Raw genomic sequence first — 19156 nt, forward strand, 5'->3', positions numbered from 1 at the left:
GGAGGTCTGTAGTAGACTCCCACCGTTGTGTCCCCTGTGCCGTATTCCCCACGAATTTTTACCCAGAGGGTCTCTAGCTGTCCATGCTGGTCGCCAACATCAGCTTGGTTATGAAAGTACTAAATGACTGTGCAGTAGCAACTCCCCAATGGACAGCTCGAGTAGATGCACCCATTATGTTGGATTGTTGCTCCTCCTTTTCTTTAATATAGATATGGGATTAGAGGTTGCATGTCCATATCCCATAGGAGCTGCCTTTAAAAAATGGACACTGTGGGGGTTTTTTTGGTTTGGGGGGTTTTTTGCTTAGTGCAAAGCAGATGAGTTGGTTTTGCTCCAGCTTAAGGGCAAAATGCTTCCTGTTACTACCTTATTTCTTTCAAACTCTTGACCCTTGTGCAATTCCTTGCTGGTGCAATTAATTCCATTTAATTTCCTGGACTCGTAGGATAGATGAATCTAACCCAATATTTGTATAGCAGTTTTGACACGAACAAGTGTTTCTTGTCCAATTAACATAGTTCAACATAACACATCAATAAATCAAGTACCAACCAATCGTCTGCTTATTAAGTTCTTAAATATCCAAAAGCATTATCTAAATTCCTGAGTCAGTGCCTAGTCAAACTGAGTAATGCATTCTTCATAACTGAAAATTATTGCAACAGCTTTTCCCTTTAGTCCTGAACAGAAATTTAACTCCCGCCACCATTAGGGGGAATTTTGCACGCCATAGGAACAAGGGATCTGGCCTGTGGGAGGGAAATCTGCACTCAAGAGAACAAAAGGATATGATTATTGCAAGGAAAAGGAGGGGGAAAAAGGACAGAAGAGGTGGCACAGACTGCAGACTGAATGGTCTGGCCATGCCCACTCACCCCAGACAGCAGCCACTGTATGCCCCAGGTAAGAAGGGCTGTAATTCAATGCCACCCAGGGACTTACCACACTGGGGATATCCAACTTCCTTCCAGAACTACGGGCATGCTACGAAGGGATAAGAGCAGGCCATCATCTGAAGGCCTCATCCTTCTCCATTTGTTTAATCCATTCTGAATCCTTACAAAAATTCTAGGTCCCTTTGCATATCAGCCTGCATTTCCCAATATCATATCTATATTAAAGAAAAGGAGGAGCAACAATCCGACATAATGGGTTCATCTACTCGAGCTGTCCATCGGGGAGTTGCTACTGCACAGTCATTTAGTACTTCCATAACCAAGTACTAAATATCGGTGCAGTAGCCAGTGTTACTATGCACTCGTGTCCCCACACGGTTGCCCAGAGATGCTTACTGAGTAGTAGCTCATTACTAGTGCTCAGCAGTGTTGGGTCCAGTTTCATCACTGGCAATGCCGCTGCGCAGTAGGAACAAGCTACTGCACAGTAAGCATCTTGTGTAGACGCACCCACTGATTCAAAGAGAAACACCGGTTCCCTGCACGGTTTCCGTCCGTCACTTGGGATGATGTTCCGGGTTCTCGTTGTGCGATTCATGCACCTCCCTTGAAACCCTCACAAACTCATCTATTAAGTATATTTCTTTTTATTCATCACCCTCAGCTTCGCTGAGCACAAAACAAAAGTGTTGGCACTGATGCTGTTTTTTAATCTTCTTTTAAGGATATGAATCTCCTCTGCCTCCCATCATGCAGCACTCCATTCATCTCTACAAAAAGGAAGTCATTTGTCCATAGCTACATGTTTCCTTTATTCTTTTAGCTGCCTCTCAGTCCCCACGGGTTATACACATCTTTCCTTTGATGTACAGATGTATCCGATAATGTTAAATGTTCAGATGACTACTCAGAAGGCTATTGTTAAAGGAAGGCTCTGTATCTATCTATCCATCCGGTTAGCTGATAGAAAAGGAGCCCATAGAGAGATCTCAGGAATATGTGGTGTAGTTCCTGGCTTTTGTTGGCCCAAGGAAACTTCTTGTTATACATTGCAAATGGCTCTTTTTCTGCACTCTTTACTTCAGCTCTAAGCAGCTCACATCTTTTCAACCTTCAGGGAAGTTCACTTCCAAACAGCAGTCTATCTTTGAGCAAAGGTATCCCCTTCCCCTTTTTTTAGGACGTGTTCAAAGTCCTGTAACAATATTCTTGGCATTTTCAAATGCTCGGAGCAAAAGCACTTTTCAGGCAGAGAGTTTCAAGTGTAACCAAAGGCATCGCAGGCATTTTTGGCACAGCTATTTTTAAGTACGTGGCAATAATATCAAGTTATTTTCCAGGGACGCTTTCCTACCTGACTGCTTATCTTTTTTTTTTTTTTTTCTTTTTTTTTACCTTCCACAAATCAAAAGCAGTAAGTAATATGCCACACGTTCCTTCCAAGTATCACTCTCCTCTGGACAACGTGAATGATTAAGACCAAACAAAAGGACAAAATAGATTTCGCTGGAGAAAACTGTGTGGAATAAACTTCCTAGAAGATTAGATGACTGCAGGCTGAACATGCTTAGGAAATCATCTGTGAGAAAACTTCCCCATCATAGGAGGAACAACATTTACATCATGACTCACTCCTACCTTCTTCCACTGCTACGCCACCCGCTCCAAAGGCTGCCGCTGGCACAGTTCCCTACAACCTAATAAAGACGAGGAGTCCGAGTCTGCACTAGGGAGCTCATTACAGCCAGTCCCTTTCTGTAGAAAGGGCTTGGATAGTTCAGTGCTAGGTGGCAGTACAAAGCACTTCAGAGTGAGGCACAGACATGGCAGATTGTGATCGTTTTCTCCAGAGACTCACTCTGCTCAGGAATGACACTGATCGGCAGCAGAGAGAGCGGATGCTGAAGATATAACACTGCAACCGTATGCCCTTGTCTTGCCTTAGGGCAGAAACCCTGCTCCGTGAACTTCTGTTGTGCTCTGGTACGATGAACGACCCTGCTGAAGGACTCTATCAATGTGAATGCAATCCAGCCCACACCTTGGTGGCAAAACGGGATGTTATTCCACACCCATGGTGTACGCTGCCTCTTCTCTGCCATTGGGACCCTTTCCACTTTCTGCACCCGGCAATGCTACCAGCCTTCCTACCCCTACAAAGCTGCCGTCTCTCTCCTCAGGGCTCCCGACTGATGCTTCTCTTTCCCAGGCTTTGCTCCTAGTTATCTGCCTTCTTATACAATATGCATCAGCACCACATCAGAGCAGCGGCAAGGGAGAGGGGTTTCTTTGCATGTGCTGTTCAAGGCACACAAATAAACAATCAAGTTGTTCAACGTGACTTTCAAAGGGACCTGAAATGCAGCTAGTTACCTCAAGCTCAGGACATTAAAACAGGCCCAGCAGCTTATTGGAATAAACTTGGCCCTTCCCACCCCCAGATGCAGAGGATGGCTGCAAGGGGGGTTAAGTTTTAAGCCACATGCTAGATGGGGTCATCATTAGTGGCTGTGAAATCATACGCTAACGTAGAAGAGGAGTCAGAGAAGTTATCCGGAGTTATAAACCAGATTGTCTTGACCTCTACTATTGTCCCGGAAATACAGGAATAGAATCACAGAATTGGGTCTGGAAAGGACTGCAAGAAGTCATCCAGACGGGATCATCCCTGTCTAAACCATCTCATCCAAGTGTTTGTCTCACCTGCTCTTAAAAACTTCCCAAGCATAGAGACAATGGATAAAAACAGATGTCCATTTAACCTTCTCCTCTGTCCTCCAGACCTCCATCCTTCTCCCTCTCCCTGTAACACTTGATCACAAAGTTATTCTCTGCCCCTCCTTCATCCTCGGTGGTAACACATTGATCTTGCAGCCGTACGCCCTTCTCCATTCCAGGTACGACTTACGGGGGCCCTTGGGTTAAACAAAGATTACACTCTTTAAATAGCATCCCTTGGCACAAACAAATGAAACACAAGCCCTGAGAATGTGCATCACTGACTTTTTCAGCGACATTGGGTTAAAGCAGCTTTTGTGGCAGCCGTTTCCACCGTCTACAGAGAGCAGAGGCCTGGGTCCGTGCAAATCTGGTAGGGACACTGGCTAGCACTCGGTGCAGGTGTTCTGTGCCTGATTCGGTTGGAAATCACTGAATCTGACACTAATAAGATTAGCTACAAGTCTCTTGGTTTCCTCATGCATAGCAGGTAATGCCTCTCTTCCTTGCATTTTAAAAGTTTACCTAACACACAGATACTGTTGCCTTTGGGAGGCTCAAGGAGACTTGCTCCTGATGACTAAATTAGACCTGATAATTTGCTCCATAGTCAAAGAAACTTGAGACTCGGCCATTCTTAATTGTCGCTTTGCACTTGCTCTTTCCGCTGCACAGAAATAGGGTGACCATATTTCCCGAGTCTCAAAATGAGACAACCATCCCTCACCCCTATGTGCTCTCAGCTGTCTCCAAACCCTTGTCTTAGTTGAATGTACCAGAAAAGAGTAGGAAGGGGGTTGGAAGCAGAGCAGGAGTCTGTCCTAGAGAAAACAGGATGTATGGTCACCCTCTATATGAATTGCTGTGTTGTTTGGGGGCAAGGTTGTGTTGCAAACATGTCACTGCGTTTTACCTCCCTGGATGCATCTACATGCATAATTAATGTGAAGCCATAAACTCCGGCACATATAATGCTGCAGTTTATTGCTCCCAGGCGCCACGTTCACACACGCATCTGGGACCACAGCACGTTGAACCATGATGAAGCAGCCCCAGCTGGCTGGAGGTCTGAAGGGGTCAGCCTGCCAGCCCAGGGTGGCTCCAACCCAGTCTAACGTGGTGCGGAGGGGCTGGCTGGGGCACGAGGGGGCTCCAGTGTGGGGCTAGCTGGTAGGCAGCCCCTGCACTGACATACTGAAGCACCCCTATACCCCAACCAGCTGTGTCACCATCTACATGTGCACTGCTGCTCAATAAATAATGCCGCTGCAGGATCATACTTGCATTTACAAGTATTAACCTACGGTAGGGTTTATTCATTTACTGAGACCTAACAGGACCATGCATGTAGGCTACTAAGACAATTAGGCAGCTCCCCAATAAATGTCTCGTATAAATGTGCCCCCTTTGTAGGAGGTTCATTGCTTTGTATACTTTTCCCAGTACTGCAGATTGGAATTCCAGATGTGAACCAGCAATAAGACATCCCACACATTTGAGTCCCTTAAAAAAGACCCTTCAATGCACAGATATTTGCAAAAATAACGAGCTGGCTTCTGAGCTGTTTTACACCCCTTGTATCCTGCTGCAACTCCACTGAGCTCAAAGGAACCGCTCAGGATTTACACAGATGCTTCTCAGTTGACTTTCGGGGGAGTGGGTAGGGGGGATTTACTGATTTGCAGGGATGCATTTGAAAAAACAAGGTCTGATCTCTTTATGCAGGAAACAACTGATGTTTGAAAGCTGCTGTGTGTACGAGCACTTGGTAACACATTTCAGCTACCTGTACTCAATATTTCCCTTTCCGTGTGCAGGCCTTCCTTCTTCGAGAACCTGTAAATGAATCCCATTGTTTTTACAGTGTTTCATCCTATATCTGGAGTGTAATCTGTGAGGTGTTTACTGCAGGAATTTGCTCTCCCCAGTTTGCACATCTGGAAGATGCCCTATACAATAAGGAGGCTGTATACTATAACAAATATTAGCATAGTGAAGGGAACAGGTTTTCTATTCCAGCGGTGCTGTTGCTGATAGAGGAAGACAAAGCAAAGATCAGGCTATGCCACCTGTAATTACTCCAAGCCTTTAGAATATTCTGTGAAAGGGAAGACAAAGGAGGAAAGTCTGGAGAGAACGAAAAAGGGGAGGCGGGGAGATTTTACATTGAATAATGTGGAGGGGAACAGGTTCTAGGTAAGGGGGGATGTGGAAATGCTCTCCTAACAGATCCTCTCTATCAGGTCTCCTCATCACACACCCAGGAGCACTTCCCTGCAGGAGAAGGTTTTCCAATCTGGGCCTGGCACACAGACAGCAGTGCCTCTTAGAGACCAACCGGTCGTACCTTGTGAATGTGTTGATTGTCCTTGGCACAAAAGGCTGGCTGCGGAGTCCTGATCCATTCCTGATCACTTTGGGATTACTCCAAGCTCACAAAAGGGGCACAGTAGCTCAGCAAGGAGAAATGCAAAGACCACAAGAAAGCATGTGGTTTTGTTTTTGGCTGGAGAGTTTGGATTCGGATTACTCAGGGGCATCCGAACATTCATTATGTTCGTTTGAACATCACAGGAGAAAAGCTGTAGATGCCACAGTTTGCACAGAAGTGATGGCTGCAGCTAAAGTAAGATGCAGGCAGGCACTTTTGTGGCACATAGTCATACAGCTGTTCCTACACCACTCTGGTTCCAGAGTAAAGCTGGCTCTGCAGTCTCTTTCCCATCAAGGTATGTGAGAACCAGCATAGAGAGGAGAGCACAAGATAGGTGGGAAAAACCACTACTGAGCTCATAACCCAGCCACAGGGAAGAGGAAACAATTAATCTACTCAGATAGCAGAGAGCACTTTAACTAATAAATACACTGGGAACCACAAGATGGAAGGGCTAACCCGAGCGGGATATACCAGCTACACTGATGTGGACATTTGGTTAGGCTCGTAGGTAAAAAAAATAGCTCAAAACAAAACTAAAAACAACACAGCCTTCAAAGTTTCTTTAAAAGAGAGAATTTAAACCTAGAAATAAAATACAAAAGCGTAAATAAATCCCCTAACCAGAATAGCATTAGGAAGAATTGGAGCAATTTACATTTTCACTTAGTTCTCAGGAAAGTGGTCTCCAGCTGTGATCATTCTCTCTTTAGCAGACTTTGTGCTCCGTGACTCAAAAACATTCAGGTTCTGAGAACACCTGAGATGACTGCGAAGTGCAGATTTTACCACAATAAGTCATGAAAACACAGTGACGGCAGAAAATTTCAAAATAAAAATGTGAACAATGTCTGAACTACAGCAAGCTGCTTTTCATGTGGTCTAAATGGCATTAATGGCTTTCAAAGACAGCAATTTTGTTGGAACACACTTAGCTTGTGTTTGTTACGGAGGTGAAGAATATAGTTTCCCCAACAATAAAACATCATTAAGGCCAGGTACAGACATGACACATTTACTGGTATAAGTGATCAGAAACCAATCTATACCCATAATAGAACAGAAGTTGTATTCATAGCAGAGAGCCCAACAGCCCAGGAAGTGGCTGTGTATGTGACCTGAGGATCCCAGAGCTGAGGTGGGCTGCAGAGGAGACCAGGGGTCCGAGAGACCAGAGAGGGGCAGAAGTTGGGCACACAGAACAGGTCTATACCCACAACAGAACAGATGTTGAGCACACTGTGGCAAAGCACTGGGGCGTGCCTGTCCCTTTAAGTGTACACGCAGCCAGACAGGTGGCTTGCATGCAGAGGGGGTTGATTGGAGAGTCACCTGGCCAGTAGAGGGCCAGCTGGAGCTATATAAGCCCAATGGCTCATCTGGCCAGGCAGGTCATCCCTGGGAGCCATGCAGTGAGGAGCTCCTGGCAGCAGAGCAGCAGTTTCCTGAAGTTGCAGTGAACAGGGTAAACCACTCTGCACTCCTGGGAGCAGGGGAAGCTTGCCTGGGCAGTGAAACACTGAGCTTTTACAAGCAAGGAGACCTTTTTTGGTTGTTACCAAACTCAGAGTGTCGGGGTGTTCACTAGAGTGTTGAAATACTTTTACTAAGTGCATCTGAGGTTTAGCCTGGAGTCCTGCTAGGGCTGAGAACTGGTAGTCCAGGAGGAGCTGAGACTCAGGCTCAGCAGGAAGTGTAGCATAGCAGGAGGCCCACAGGAACAGTGAAGGCCTAAGACTTGGACCAGTGGATCCATAAGCTCAGAGAAGGGTTGGACCAGAGGGTCCACAAGTCAGACCATAGAGCCCAAGAGCCCAGAGAAGGGGTAGGAGTCAGACAAGAGGGTCCCCAAGCCCAGAGAGAGGGGTCTGAGTGTGGGACCAGAGTGTGAGAACCCAGAGAAGGACTTCATGTGGGACCAGGGGCTCTGAGGGCCCTGAGAGGGGACCGAGCATAAGACAGAGAACCTGAGAGCCCAGGAAGCAGCTGCATGTGTGACCTGAGCACACTGGAGCCCAGAGGTGGGATGTGCAGATGACCGGGTGTCCAAGAGCAGGGCTGAAAGTAGTGAGAAGCCTGGAAAGGACCTAAGTAGAAAGCACATCACATGACACCATGGGACGATAACATCTGGGAGACTCGGGGCATGATGTAGGGGTGGAGCAGAATCACACAACTATTTCTTAAGGCTATAGTTCTACAGAGGCACGGGCAGGCCAAGAACACCTATTGGGCCTGAGGGCTGAGTTGAGGCAAGTGGGGTCCAAGTGGGACCCAGAGGTGATTTGTATTAACACTGGCTCACTCTAACATCCATGGGCAGCCTCCTTTATTATTTAAACTTTAAATTAAAACAAGGCATGGCAGGAGAGTGATGAAGGGAGATTTACCAGACAAGCCAGGCAGGGGCCACATAGGCACCAGAGGGCATCACAGCAGGCCTGGTGGTGTGGACCTGCCACACACACACACACACACAGATTAGTTTAAAAACAGCAGGACCCAGCCTATGATCCCCCCCTTTCCGCCCCAACAAAGGGCAAACGTGTTCTGTTTGCTACCGATCTAACTACACCGCTTCCAGAAAACCACATAACTGAGATTGATTCCACCTTGGGCATTTTGAATGCCTGTACCTAGCCTAAAGCAAAGGAGCAGCCATAGCAACATACTGAATTTTTATTTCCTCTGCAATCAAAAAAATAGTAGTTCCTAAGATTTTGTATTCACCCATCACTGTGGGCCTGCTTGCTATTTCTACATCAGCATAACTCATTTGACTTCATTAGAGTTACAGCTGTTTCACACCAGCATATGAGAGTTCAGAATCTTGATTACATTCTTACACTTGGAAATGGGCTGTGAGCTGGACACTGGCGTCTATAGGAAGAACTCAGCTGAAGTTAATGGAGTTACCCAAATGTATGGTGACAACATGAAGTGAGCAGAACTTTAGATCCTGGGTTTAGAAACTTCAGTACATTAAGTTAAAAAGGACAACTGTGCTATTTCTGCTCAGTGGCACATTGATGAACTGGAGCAAGGTGGGCATGCAACTACTACAAGGTGCAGAGAAAGGGAGTTAGCTGTGCTAGTCTGAGGGCAGGCAGAAGGTAGGGAAAAGCGGGACCTTAGAGACTGAATCAGAGAGGCAGATGCATAGGCTTTTGTGAGTAACAGCAAGAGATGAGAGCATCTGATGAAGTTAGCTATTGTTCACAAAAGCTTAAACATCTCTGATTCAGTTAAGGTGCATCTCTGCCTTGCCCACTACAAGGTGGATAGACAACTGGCTCAATAGCTACAGTCAAAGGACAATTATATAGATCTATGTCAAAATGCCAGGACATTTCAAGTGGGGGCCCACAGGGCTCTGCCCTGGACTTGCTGCTCTTCAACGTGTTTATTAATGATTTGTATGCAGGGAAAAAAAAAAATCAGGTGACATGAAACGGAGAAGGATTCTCTGGAAGAGAGAAGCAAAATTCAGAAGAACCTCGATAGATAGGAAAGCTCCACGTAAGTCAAGAAGATGGAGCTCAATGCCCACAAACGGAAGGTGCTATACCTGAGGAAGAATAATCGAAAACACGAACATAAAATTGGTGACAATTGTCAGGATAGCAGCTCTCCAGAGAGGGATCTAGGAGTATTTGAAGAACACAGACTCACCATGACTGCAATGTGACCCCTCTACAAAACCTATAGAATAGCCTTGGGCCTCTTCCTTGGCTCTCTCGAGTGCAAGTTAACACCCTTGGCAGTGGTAAGACACTGACAATCCTTGTCCCCCTGTTTTACTTGTGGCAGGTTCAGGGATGATCTTGTTTCAAGCAGAGGTTTGGGCTTTTCCTCCAGAAGTTCAGTCCACCCCTGCTTCTCTGTGATTCTGTGGTAGGTAGATATATGGAAATTCACATCAGGGCAACTTGGAATAAGCCAGGACAATTCGCAGATAAACCTATGGGAATATTCTGTAGCGATACAACTGCTGATGTAAGACACATCAAAAACATAATGATCACAAAATAGATGTGCAGGGCAAAGAACTAGAAATGGCACTCATTGTCATTCAGCGGCTCTGCAAAATGAGTTGAGATGGTGGAAAAGAGAGATTCACTTTATTCCATGCATGTATTTATACCGCTTCTGTGTCCAAGTTACATACCCTGGACAATTTAACTACCTTTTACAGCACAGGTGAATTTTCTTCATTTGATTTATCTAAATTCTCAATGCAAAAACCTAAGGCTGGAGCTGCTTTCAGTGTCTGCAGTTCATTGTGGCGAAAATGCATCTAGCCACTGCCTTCTTGGGGCTTGCATTGGTTTATCAATATACTTGGAATGCCACTCACTCCAATTTTTTTTTTTTTTTTTTTGCAAAGAGCATGTAGAAACAAGATAATTTAACATCATCTTTGTTAATAATTTGGATGATGGGATTGAGTGCATGCTTAGCAAATTTTTGAATGTTACAAAGTTGGATGGAGTTGTGAATACTCTGAAGAGGGGGACTAGGATCCAGATTGACCTGAATAGGCTGGATACATGATCCGTAATGAATAAGATTAAATTCAGCAAGGACATGTGCAAAGTCCTGTACTTGGGATGGAATAAGTGCATGCATAAATACACATTGGGAAATGACAGTCTAGGCAGCAGTACTTCAGAAAAGGACCTGGGGTTACAGTAGACTGTAAGTTGAATATGTGCCCACAGTGTGCTCTTGTTGGGGAGAAGAAAAAAAGAGCCACTAACATACTGAGTTGCATTAGCAGGACTGTCACTTGCAAATCAAGCAAAGGCCTCACCTACAGTACTGTGTCCAATTTGGGGGTCCCTTACTTCAAGAAGGATGTGAACAGCTTTGAATGAGTCCAGCACAGAACAACAAAAATGATTAGGGTCCTGGAAGGCAAGGCTGGTTTAAGTCGGGAATTAAGAGGAACTTTCTAACTATGAAGGTGGTCATTGTGAATCTCCAACCTGGGCAGTTTTCAAGATCAGGTTAGATAGACGCATGGCTGGGATGATTAGTCAGGGCTGATCCTGCCTTGAGCCAGGGGGCTAGACCAGATGGCCTTGTAAGGTCCCTTCCAGCCCTACTTTCCCTATGATCCTAATCACTGAAGTGATTCTCCTCTCTCCTTGGTTTTTCTTCTGATAAAACCACAAATACACCCAAAATGCCTCCTGGTAAATGACTGTTATCACTGGGAGAGTGAAATTTGTGAAAGCCATAAAATTTGGAAACCACGGATCCCAGAGCAACTGTTAGCTGGTCCCACTGAGCTTTATCCGTAACCGTAACAATCTGTACAAAGAAAAGGCAAAAGCGCTGGCAGAGCCATCCTTCTTTGCATTGCATAGCACCTCCTTTCTTCCATAAGTCATTCCCTTTATTGCAGTAGGACAACTTGCAGCGTTGGATAAACCTGATGGGAGTCAGCGTGGCAGAATCGGCTCCGGGCTGCTAATGCACAAGGAGAGTGAGTTATGTTGGCCAAGAGATCCATAAATTCTCCTTTCCTCGACATCTCTGAATGTACATCTCCGCCAAAATGTCACGTGATTTACACTAATTTTAAGTTATTGGCATGGCCTCATGTCGCCCCGGCAGGTGCGTTACAGCCATGCACCCACTCACCTGTCACTAATGACAGTAAACAGACAAGACAGAAACCTGAATGAGGGCTATTAAAGGAAAATGGGAAAATGAGGTCCACTTCAACCCATGGAGTCCAGTACCCAGATCCTGCACAAACTGAGCTGCATACCCACTACCTTCAACTCCACCCCACCCTCCCAAGAAGGTGGATGGAAAGTAGAGAGGCACTTGTTTGCTCTACCCAATTCACTGGCCTATACACCTAACCCAACCACAAGTCCAATGTAATAATTTGCTAATATTACTATACACCAGAGCAGGTCAGCGCAAAGGAAAAGCCAAGCTCCTGGATGGGGAGAAAAGGGTGTCCCTGTACTCTCCACGTGTTTATCAGCATCCTGCATTGATTAGGGGTGGCTCATGCTGATCCAGAAGCAGAGAAAACCAAGGCAAGCAGGGAACTGGCTGGTCTTTCCTTAGCACAAGCAAGAGGCAGAGAGGCTCACTGAAAAGCAGGACGATGACTTTCATTCCTTATTGTGCTGTCTTCCATTATGGTGACAAATGCACAGGACAGCTGCAAGGCACACAAGCTACTTTGCAGGCACGATGGACAAACCATTGGCCAGGCTTGAGAAGACTTCCCATTATAGCATCCTGCATCAGAGGCAAAGTGTTCTCCCCAAAGCACACCAGTTCTCCCTGCCACTCTGCTTTCCAAGGGACCCGAATATCCATCCTAGCCAAGGAAGTGGACACGTTCTGCCTTCTCTCTGCTTACCCCATCATCTTTTTGGCCAGTTGCTCCAAGAGGCAAAAAAGGGATAATAACTGGATAGGAGCCCCACACTGCTTTGCAGGAAGGTTATCTAAATAGCTCTTAGGAAGGTCATGCAAGGATGAATGGCCATCACATTGGCTGCTCTGCTAAGGACCTGCAAAGCTGAATGCCTGCGTTTCTGCAGGCTGAGCTGAAGTGCTAGGTTATGAAGCCAGAGCTGGAGCAAGTCCAGACTCCCTGCTGAACAAGCAAAAATGGAGACACATAGCATGCACCAACCAGGGCATTACCTTCACATAAGACAAGAAGTGCCATATGGGGTCAAACCAAGAGTCCAGTTGGCCCAGTATCCTGCCTCCAGCTGCGGTAAAAATAATAGCAATGATAATAACAACAATGTTATTTTCCTGACATTCATCCTAAAATCTCCCAGCTTCACTTAGAAGCCTCTGGGCTTCTAATTGATAAATATATCAGAGATTTAGGTTCAGCCTGGCACGTAGGGGTCTTGCAATTCCTTTGTCTCCAATGGGATGAGTCATAAGCAGAAAGATGTGCATATGACTCAAGGCTGGACTGGATCCAGGCCTTATATCGTAGATCTGATCAGCAAAGCTTGATACTACAAGGTGGTTGGGTGTCCCAAAGGTTAACATATCAAGGGGTATACTTGTAGCCTTGGCATAGGCTGCAATCTGGGTGGAAGTGTGTAAGGGTCTGGGTGTTAGGCAGTGGGGTCTAATGGTTAGAGCACTGAGGGGTGAGAGGGGCTGTGGATGGGTCAGTGTTCAGGAGTCAAATGACCAGATCCGGAGGGAAATACAGGAGCAGAGTCCATAACAGAGCCCAGGGTCAGGGCCTGGGAATCAGATGCTGAGTTACCAAGTCCAAGAGATGCTGCATGGGTCAAAGTCCAAGAACAGATCTGAGCAGCGTCAGGAACCAGGGAACTGATCCATGGGGAAACGCAAAGCTGGAGTCCAGGGACAGAAGTGAAACCAGGGCCTGCAACCAGGAAAGCCAGAGAGCACCAGGCAGCTTGCCACAGTAGAGCAGGGTCAGAAGTAGGGTCCCTGACAAAAGCATATGGCTTCGAGGCACTGTGCTCACAGATGATGCTGGAAGCCTTGCTGCACAACTTCTCTTTAAGAATCACGGACCCACAGAACATGAGAGTTGGAAGATGAGGAGGCCACATCTGGTCCAACCCCCCGCTCAAATGAGACTCATCCCCAACTACATCGTCCCAGCCAAGGCTTTGTCAAGCCAGGCCTTAAAAACCTCCAAGGATAGAGACTGCACCACCGCTCTGGTTAACCTGTTCCAGTGCTTTACAACCCTCCTCATGAGACAGTTTTCCTAATATCCAATCTAAACCTTCCTTGCTGCATCTTCAGCCCATTGCTCCTTCTCCTGCCATCTGCCCCCACTGAGACCAGTCCAGCTCCATCCTCTTTGCAGCCCCCCTGCAGGGAGGTGACGGCTGCTATTCAATCCCCCTCAGTCTTCTCTTCTGCATACTGAATAAGCCCATTTCCCTCCGCCTCTCCTCATGAATCATGTCCCCAGCCCTCAGCCATTTTGGGTGCTCTTCGCTGGACTCTCTCCAAGTTGTCCACATCCTTTCTGTAGTGGGGGCTCAAAACTGGTCACGGGACTCCAGAAGTAGCCTCACCAGTGCTGAATAGAGGGGAATAATTACTTCCCTCCATCTGTTGGCAAGAGATATTAGAAAGCGCACATTTGGCTTGTGATACATGCTGGATGCCGGCATCCTCAATCCACTGTCTCACCTCCTATGCCAGGGAGGAGGTGTTTGAGCACAGACCCATGGGACTTGTTTGCAAAAGGCTGGGCCCATCCCTCCCTTCTGGAAGTGCATGGAGCCAAGATCTGGAGAGATCCCCCAGAGCTGTGCAAAGGGGCAGCTGACATCCTGCAGAACCCTGCCCTCGTGCCCCAACCCTGACAGTCCCACCGGGACCAAAAGATCAGTGAATAAACAGGATTCTTCTACTGGAATCAAAATCATTGCTTGATACTGGCCATGTCTACATGAGATGCTTTACTATGCAGTAGATTAGTCTACCGCACAGTAAAGCATCTCATGTAGACATGGCCAGCATTAAGCAATGATACAGTCTACTGCACAGTAAAGCATCACCATCTACACATGCAGACTCTTACTGTGCAGTAACTAGTCTATTGTGCAGTAAGTTTATTACTTGCATATGCAGGTAGTAAATTTACTGCACAGCAAATTTACTGTGAAATAAAGCCAAATAGCATTAATTACACGTGTAGACATATCCACTGACTCCCAATGGCATGGTGCGGCAGTAGCATATATGAGGCACTGGCTGCCTGACTCTTCCTTGCGTCCCTGGAAATTAAAAACCAGGGTTGCCAAGTAAAACCAAAGCCTGATGTTACTTGCAGCTCATTACTTCCTTAGTATTGCAAGCCATGGTCAACCTAGGTTGAGTCCCCACTGTATCATCGCTACAACATCACTGCAGGATCATCGCTGCAACATCGAAGCAACAGGATCTCATCTTTCATGTTCCAGAGGCCCTTGACAAAGTGGCAGGGTATCTCTCTCCACCAGGCAAGGGAACTGTTAAGTCTGGAAGTTTACAGAGCAGTAGTTGGTTTTTGGGAACCGTCGCCTTCAGGAGGGTTTAATGGGAAAGGGATTTTATTCATTTTAAACAAAGCTCATCAACGAAAACTGCCGAAGGAGAAGGCAACAAGAATGAACAGAATAAAGATGAAATAATTTATACCATTATGGGAATTAGGAGCGAATGTGATTATGGAGGCTTCACAGCAGATGGGCTCTCTTGTTGGTTTCTTTGCCCTTCATCTTGGAATCCAAGTCAAGCCGCCTGACAGCAATTATTTGTCCCCGTGTGTTGGAAAGCTCTTAATCAGGGCTGAGTGGAATAAGTAGTTTTTCTTTCTGAGTCCTCTTCAGGAAAAAGATTTATGAGTCGTGTAGCAGCTCTGATGTTGATGAAGGATGGCAGGTTAGGCCAAAATTAATCCAATCCTAAATGATACTTAATAAATCAGCTAAAAATGCAGTCTCAGGTCCTCAGACATGTTCAGGAGAATTTTCATTTCTGACCTCTTAAATTGAATTGCTTCAGGGGTGCCTTGCACTTTACCCACAGAGCCAAAGGAACATTAGGAATCCAACCTAAGTCAAAGTACTTTCTAAAAAGCTCCCTTTGATATCACCAGCAATTACCGCTTTTTGTCTCGTTAAGTCAAGAACGGGACAGTTCTGAAACAGGAGGATTGCTGTATAGGATGCCTGTGATCCAGGCACAGATTTTACTGCTAACACCGATGGCACTGTTCAGCACCTTCTCAGCAACAGCGGCAACTACACAGAGTATCCATCCAGATTTCCTTTAGCTGTAATGCAAAGTAAAATTTATCACTAGAGGTTCAGGGCCTGGAAAAATATAGGTCCTGGGTCTGAGTGACCCTGAGGCAGGCTGAAGTCCATTGCTGCATTCCAGCTGTTGCAGTTCCAGCTGTGCTCCAGACTCCAAGCTGCTGCAAGCACACATCCTTCCACCCCAGACAGTCAAATGAGGGCGATCCAAGTCAAAAAGGGATCTGGGTCATTCATTTCAAAGCTAAGTACAATCACCGTGGGCTCTGGACTGGGCTCTTGCCTTTTATTACCTGGCAGCACAAAGCTGTGTTATGGAGAAGATCAATCTCTTGGTGAGGACTGAGGATTTTATAAGGCGGCTGCATTTCGGCACAAAGAAATGTACTACATATTGCATCCATTCCTCTATCTGAGATCTGGTAGCCTTCTCTTTTAAAATGCTGTTTTCAGAGGCTAGTGAGTTGCAACTCGATTACAAAAAATAAAAAAAAAGCTCTGCAACTTGACATTCAAACTTGGAGACCTGTTCTCATCCCACTTGCATAAAAATAGTAATTTTATTTGAAGTCTGGTCTAAAGAATAACAATTCAGTGGTGCTGCCTACAAGCCCTGGGTACAGAAGGAAAAACTCCAATTCTAATTAAAAAGTACAAAAAGGATTGGTGCCAGAAATGACCTTGTGAAAAATGCCCGTGATTCATTGTATTACAAAAATGTATTTTCTTTCTTTGAAACACAACACTCTGAGCCTTGCTCTCTGACTCAGTACATGAAAACAGTCTCTTTGCTTGATTATCTCCTTTCTTAATTCCATCTTAATTAATGAACGCCCTCTCTCCCTAATTCCTATCTGACTCCCCTAGAACTTACTCAGATTGTGGTGGTTAACCCATCGATTCCCTAAAAAAAGACATTACGGCAGCCAAAGGGCCCAATTCTGTTTCTAGTCCTGCCCCTTGATGACTCCATCGAAATCAACAGTGACATGTGCATTTCCTCCCAGCGTTTGGGAGGCCAGCCCTAATCTGTAGTCTACTTTAAATGAGGGAAACCCACCAGGAAATGCAAGGATTGTTTAAATTAGTGCTTGAAACACACGTGCTCTGAGTAGAGCGCAGGCCAGATTAGCTTTTGTGGTATTTTTATATTGCCTCAAGCTAGTCTCTACTAGAAATAGCTTTTCTCAAGGAAGCAATGGCAATACACAGGTTTCAAAGGAAGTTGCTGACTGTTCACTCAGCAAGTACCTTGTTCTCCGCATGCTAAATTAATTATACCTTTTTTTAATGCTGAAATCCTCCTCTGGCCCCACTCTCACTGATTTCCACCACCCCAGCCCTTTCGTGATCCTGTATGTAGTCCTTCACACAGCGAAGGATGCTCTGTCTGAAACCCCCCTGTGCTGCGCCTTCCCAGACACTAGCCTACGGGCATGAGGGTCCAATTCAAAGAGTAGCTTCCTTGGACTTGGATGCAGCTAATACAACAGCGGACACAACCTCAGGATCTGGCCCACACACATCACTGGCATATGCCCAAGAAGAAAGCATCTCTCTGCACTGTATCATCAAAATGAGGCGGCCCTAATAGAGGATGCAGCAAACAAATGCATGGGGCCAGGTGGGGATTCAGTGGAGAAAGTTTTCCCAATTAACAAAGGCTCCACTGCATTGAAGAGGGGAGGACACCGCCTTTGAAGTACCCAGGAGAGCTCTCGACATCCTCAATCCTTTGAACATTTCTGCTTATTTCCAGGCTTTCTCGCCCAGGGATCCTTGAGGAACTGAGCAGATTTGGCAGGTCTTCCCTGTTCCCCCCCACAGCCCTAGGTGAATGTAAGACAGCCTTGGCTTGCTGCGTTCTGCTGCACGCTAACCTGATTTGAAGCATTCCTGATGATAACAAGCCCAGGTAGACGTGTCAATTATGCTCATTAGCAAGCAGAGAGAATTAAAAGCAACCTGCAATTGGGAAGTAATGTGCTAACTACTCCAAACAAACAGGAGAAGCAACGCCGTATGCCTGCTCTCTGCCCAGGCCTGCTCTGCAATGGCTCAGTGTGCTTGGGGGCAAAAGGTAGGAAACCACTCCTGCTTTACACCAAGCAGCACGGCAGGACTATAAGCCTGGTCTCAGGAAAGCATGCGTCCCAGGGGTCCCAAGGACATGGTCTGTCATTTAGGGCAAGCGAGCCATAGTGTGCAATATGCGCTGGTGGGGGGAACCCATGGGGCTCTATTATTCGGGGTCTACTTAAATCATGGTTTTGCAGATTTCATGGAAACGACAAAATCCGGGATTGTCGGTGAAATCAACCAGAACAAAAAAACAATAAAAATAAAATGCTGTCTCCCCAGTGGGAGCCAGCGGTCCTTGCTGCTTTGGCCTGGCATCGCAGCCTGCCCAGGATGGGAAGGCACCAGCTGGCGGAGCGGCATGAAGGACAACAGACAAGATGGCTGCTGCCACCTCGTCCCTCCTCCAACCCAAGGGCCTCTCCACCAATCAGCACTGGGGGGGCAGGGCTGCACAAAGGGCAATCAGGAGTCAAGATGGCAGCCACCCTTTTGTCCCTCCTCCTCCCCAGTGCCTCTCCACCAATCAGCACCAAGGGGCAGGGCCACCAGAGCACATCTGTGAAATGTCTGTGGAATTTGCTCTTTACGTCGTGACCAACCTGTAAAAATTGGTAATTACAACCGCGACTTAAGTAGTAGCTATCTATTATGGCGCAGTTCTCCAAGAGAAGCCAAGCACACTGCCCTCTTCGGCCAGGAAGACCAGTCATGCACTAGGAAGGATGGTCTTAGGACCGAGGCACTGCAGGGATTTGGATGCAATGTACATTCTGCCACAGTTTCCCTGCAAGGCTGAGCCATTTCATCTCAGGCTCTAAGATGGTGATAGTACTTTTGTCTATCCTACTAAAACTGTAATCGCCTCTGGGCAGAAACCATCTATATGTCCTTTCACAGCCCATGCTTGGCTGCCTATCCTAGGTGCTGGCCATATCTGTACAATGGGTAAATTATAGGGTTAACTTCAGAAGGTTTTTCATAGGGTTGACAAGCCAATCAATTGACCAGTCAAATATTGTCAACGGACCAGTCCAGTGACTGCGGATTTTTGACCGATCAAACCCAATTTTTTTGTAGTCTTCTTAACAGAAATATGGTTTTTAATTATTTTTTGTCGCACTTCTTAATGGAACATTTCTGCTTTTCTGTGTCTTATTTGGACAATTTTTTTTTGTTTGTTTTATTTACAGTTTATGGCTGATATTTGACTGGACAATTGACTGAAC

At 46.1% G+C, this 19156-nt stretch overlaps 1 protein-coding gene and 1 long non-coding RNA gene across 3 annotated transcripts in view; both read right to left on the reverse strand.

Annotated features, from left to right (window-relative positions):
- LOC109320729 overlaps positions 1-12804 on the reverse strand; it is a 19134-nt gene extending 6330 nt beyond the window's left edge. Inside the window, exon 1 of the long non-coding RNA XR_002103854.1 lies at positions 12746-12804. This is a non-coding gene — a long non-coding RNA (uncharacterized LOC109320729). The remainder of the gene's footprint in view (positions 1-12745) is intronic.
- MDGA2 (MAM domain containing glycosylphosphatidylinositol anchor 2) overlaps positions 1-19156 on the reverse strand; it is a 665957-nt gene that overhangs the window by 542522 nt on the left and 104279 nt on the right. The window lies entirely within an intron of this gene.

Source organism: Crocodylus porosus, unplaced genomic scaffold, assembly GCF_001723895.1.
Source record: "Crocodylus porosus isolate Cpor-Errol unplaced genomic scaffold, CroPor_comp1, whole genome shotgun sequence".
Classification (NCBI taxonomy): Eukaryota; Metazoa; Chordata; order Crocodylia; family Crocodylidae; genus Crocodylus; species Crocodylus porosus.